This window comes from Hordeum vulgare, chromosome 2H (genome assembly GCF_904849725.1).
Source record: "Hordeum vulgare subsp. vulgare chromosome 2H, MorexV3_pseudomolecules_assembly, whole genome shotgun sequence".
NCBI classification, from domain to species: Eukaryota; Viridiplantae; Streptophyta; class Magnoliopsida; order Poales; family Poaceae; genus Hordeum; species Hordeum vulgare.
Window position 1 is genome coordinate 144085253 of NC_058519.1, and position 5187 is coordinate 144090439.

General features: G+C 40.4%; 1 pseudogene; it reads right to left on the reverse strand.

The window, feature by feature from the left end:
• Nucleotides 1–678: 678 nt before the first annotated feature.
• LOC123425910 lies at nucleotides 679–2706 on the reverse strand (annotated as a pseudogene).
• Between the last annotated feature and the right edge of the window lie 2481 nt (nucleotides 2707–5187).

The window sequence follows — 5187 nt, forward strand, 5'->3', positions numbered from 1 at the left end:
AAAGCACACGACTATGAGTTCGTTAGCTTTGTCCAATCAAATTTGTTAGACATACTTGAAGGAGTATTTTTTTGGACTAAAAAGATAATTAACCAGGAAAACAAGGCAAGGGAAAGGTGTAACAGCTCCCGACCCTCTATAAACAGTAAAATAAAATAATAAAATAAAAATCTAAAACTTTGCAACATTAAAGATGGTCAAACTTTATAGGTTCTTACAAGTTTTCATGTCAAAATATCATATAAAGAAAGATGTACAAACAAGTTTCAGATTTCAATGCTAAAAGTGTTCAAAACTTAAAGAACTAAAATGGCTTTTCCTGTGTAGAGCTCCTCGAAAAAAAAATGACATGAAACTTGCAAGCACCAGAAAAGTTTGGTCATATTTAATGTTGCAAAGTTTCAGATTTTTTTAATTTTTTTTATTTCAATTTTACCGCTCATAGAGGGTGCCTAGTCATGTGGAAGTTGAAAATCCACTCTCAACAAGGCAAATAATGTGATCAACACTTCTCCAATGCAGCTAAAAAAAACTTCTCCAGCAAAACAGGAACACTCTCAAAGTCTCAATTTACTCTGCAACTGTGGCACAATTTTATTACATAACTGTACAATATCTCATCAATGTACAATAATAATAATAATAATGAATGAAAAAAATCCACCAAACGAACAAGACTCACGAGCAGGCCAGCTGCTGGTTAATCTGAAGCACCTTTTGGCGCCTGCGCCGCTCGTCGGACAGGTGCTTTGCGAACTTGGCGAGCTGCTCGGCGTTGGTGCCCTGGCCGGGCATCTCCACGTTCCGGCCGGTCTCCAGGTCCACCCGGGACACGTTCTTCCTGAGCAGCTCGCCCCCGATCTGCACCAGCCTGTCCATGTTCTCCTTGGAGCAGTCGTCGATGGAGCCCGCGCTCCCGCTCAGCTGGTCGTACTGGATGCGCAGGTAGCGGTGGGAGGAGCGCAGGGCGCCGAAGAGGACGGAGAGGTGGATGTCCACCATGTCGGCGCTGGCGGCGTTGAACATGTCGACGATTGGGGTGGTGACGTCCTTGACGATCCAGTTCAGGATCCCCCACTTGGCGGTGTCCTTAGCGCTGTAGCTCTCCTTCGGGTTCAGCCCGCAGCCGATGGAGACGATCATGAACTTGCCGTAGTCCACCGGGTTCTGCACGAAGAACTCGCCATCCCCCACGATGATGTCCTGCGACGCTGGCTCATCGCGCATAGCGTCTGCATGCATGCGTGCATGCGGTACGTGAGATTTAGGGTGTGTGTGTTGTGTGTCGTGGCCGGCGCCCGGCCGACGGTGAGGCGATAGCTAGCTTACGGGGTTGTTGGCGGCGAGGCCGCCGTCGATGAGGTTGAAGGCCCTCGGCTCGCCTTTGTCGTCCTTGGTCTCGAAGTAGTGCGCCGGGAAGAACGTCGGCGCGGCCGAGGTGCTGATCGCGATGTCTGACAGGAGCGCGTTTTTCGCAGGCGAGTGCTTCAGCTGAACATTGTTACAGATTCATGCATGCATGGAATTTATTAGGAACCACAAGATATTTTTTCAAGAGAAGAAAGAAGTCACTAACTTCTTTCCTGATAAAATTAACATGTCGAGATCATAGAAAGCGAAGCAGTTGGTCTTTGGTTTTCCATATAACTTGAAGCTAAAAGACAGAGAATCTTGAAACGATCTAATGTGAGAACAACAGTCTGAAATTCAACAGGCTATACTCTCGAGTCTCGACAGACTGGAGTGCACACATTTTCTGAACATTTTAAATTTAGTGGCACATTTTTTGCATACTACTGATATGCGAGTATAGACTACCTGAAAGCTCGAAAAAATTGAGGGCTGCAGATATGCGATATCGAAGGTCGGGATGACTACATTGGTTAGTGTCCTGTCCAGCTTGGTCTCGCCGAGGTGCCGACGAAGCAGCGCATGGAGGTACTTGCCGTTGCCGTTGTACTTGGGCCCGCGCACCATCTTCAGAGCTGTGGCGATCTTGCCGAAGAACGAGTTCCTGCAACTTGGCGAGTTCGACTTACGCTTAATTTGATAGGGTGAAACGAAATGATGTTGTAATACGAAGATAGTACTACTGAACAACAAAGAAAGCTAGTCTTATGATTTTTTCGGGAAGAAGGATTAACCCCGGCATGTGCATCAAGTGATGGATGCACACAACCATTTAATTAAATAAAGTAGCATCAAAGTACGCTAATCTTATGACATGATATGGACATCCATGCATGTTCAGTTACCTCTGTGGGAAGATCTTGGGCGACTCATCCATGTAGAACTGCGCCAGCTCCTTGGCGTCGAACAGCGGCCGCCCGTTCTTGTCCGGCGCCGTGAGCATCACCGTCAAGAGGCCACCGGTGCTCGTGCCGGCGATGACGTCAAAGTAGTCCGCGATCCTAGCTTCTGGCCCATCTAGTTTCTGCGTGGAGACATATGGTGCAGGAGTTCAGATAACAAAGTAGTAACTGCTAGTGTTCTTCTGGAAACAGTAGACAAACATGCTTGATGACATAGTAGATGAGCTTGTTTACACATATATCGTACCTTGAATTCCTCTCCAAGGAAGCCAAGGATGGTGGCCGGAATGATCCCCCTGACGCCGCCACCATCGATGCTTAGAACGGTGATCAGCTTGTCCTTGTCCGCGGAGTTCTGGCGCTCACCTTCTTCCGCAGAACTACTGCTTGCCATCTAGAGTTCGATAGTCAAGCCAAGCCCCAAGATACGAAATTAATGTGGCAAAGGATACGGAAGGAAAGAAACTTGCTATATATAGACATGTCTGGAAACAACTGAATTAAGAAGCAACAGGATTGGCTCAACAGCAAGGGTTAATTACAAAGTCAGACAAATGAATAAAAACCAACTAACTATAATATTATCAGCAAAGTCAGACAAAGTTAAATAATTGTTCAATATATAGTTATATACTGTTTTGAGAATGAATACAGTCAATCTTTGAAAAAAAAATCTTCACTTATGCTTCGTTACACCCCCTAACACAAGGATGGTCTAGATTAATCGATATTTCTTCGTAATAAAGGACAGTTTTCTTTATTTTTTAAACCGTCAAAAAAAGAACTCTGCTGGACAGGCATGTTCATGTTTTTTCTATATTTTAAACAGTCAAAAGAAGAATGTGAGAAAAAAGATTCAAACCATGCACCTTTAGGTATTATCACAGCTGCAATAACCAACTAGGCAACAAGACCTCACGTGCTATAACTGTATTTTATTCTAATAAACAACTCCAGGAACGCAGTATTCTCAGTTTTGTTTTGTTTTCTCTTTATTTTTTTCTTTTTTCTTTTTTTGATTTCCTTTTCCTTTCTAAATGCGTTAGCATTTTAAACCTCGTGCCATTTGTTCTTTTAAATGATGATTTTTTTTCAAGTTCGTCAATTTTTCTTTAAAATAGGTGATTTTTTCACAAACTGATGAAGTTTTTTTTTTAAATTCGTGAACTATTTCTCAAATAGGCAAACTTTTCTTGAAAGTTAATAAACTTTTTATAAAGTAGATGATCTGTTATTTTAAAAATTGATGAACAATTACTTAAACCGTAACTTTTGTAATCTAAACCCTAAACCCTAAATTGTTAGGATAAAAACTTTGGAAAATGTGTTAAATTTTTTAAAAATTTCATGCATAATTTGAAATTCCAAAATTGTGCATAAATTAAAATTAGGTCCGTTTCATGACTCGGAGTAACATCATCGCGTTATAACACTCTTCCGTCCTTACCAACACCCGTGCGTTCCACATGATGTACATGCATATGTTTATCAAATCTACCCAACTTTTGTCAGCAACTGAGAATAAACATACAAATAACCCCTGCAAAATTTGAACGAAATCGGACACCAAACGTACATTGCGTCACGTCCGGCAACTGTTTTTTCATGTTTTAGGATGGAAAATCATAGAAAATGCACGGAATGTCAGAAACTAAAAAAAATTACGTGCCTCCTTGTGATGATCATTAGGTCATGTGAAAAAAATTTGGATCCATTTCATGAGTCGAAGAAGTATCATCGCATTATAACACCCCTTCCGCGCTTACCGACACCCGTGGGTTTCACGTGATGTTTATGCACACGTTCATCAAATCTACCCAACTTTTACCAGCAAATAAGAATGAACATTCAAATGACCGACGCAAAATTTGAAAAAATAGGACACCAAGCACACGCTGCAACATGTCAGACAACTGTTTTTCCGTGTTTTCAGAAAATCATAGAAAATGCATAAAATGTCAGAAATTTAAAACATTTGACGTGCCTCCTTGTGATGATCGTTACGGCATGTGAAAAAAATGGGCTCGTTTCATGAGTTGAAGAAACATCATCACATTATTTTAAAAATTGATGAACTATTACTTAAATCGTAATTTTGGTATTCTAAATCCTAAACCCTAAATTGTTGGGAAGTTATTAACAACTTTGAAAAAGGTACAGAATTTATAAAAATTTCATACATAATTTGAAATTCCAAAATTGCGTACAGACTAATATTGGGTCCATTTCATGACTCGGAGTGACATCATCGCATTATAACACCCCTTTCGCCCTTACCGACACCCGTTCGTTTTACATGATGTACATGCATACGTTTCTCAAATCTATCCAACTTCTGCGAGCAAGTGAGAATCAACATACAAATGACCCATGCAAAATTTAAACTATTACTTAAATTATAATTTTGGTATTCTAAACTATTTTTCAATTTCTTCAATAAGTTTCAAAAGAATAATAAATATCAAAAAGGAGAAAATGAATTTAAGAAAAGTTCAAAATATTTAAAAATCACAAATTAAAAAATGAAAATAGGGTGAAAAAGAAATACGAAAGAAAAAGGAGCTGACAGGCAAAATTTAAACCAAAATAGGGAAACCGTTATTGTTTTTATATAAAAGAAATATCATACTTGGATTTGTCATATCTAGAAATGTGTCCTGTTGGTTGCTGTTGCTTCCATCTTGGCTACAGGTCTGGAGTTTGAAATGTGGTATGAGCATAATTTTTGAGCTTTAATAGAGGATAAAAAATGGTGTACTTGACCCGCCCAAGGGCGCATATGTAGTGGATATATCGTACATACGGAAATTAATGTGAAAGGTTCATGTTATCCTTTATATGGTTTGTAAGGGGTATACCGAAGCGGGGCTCTTTT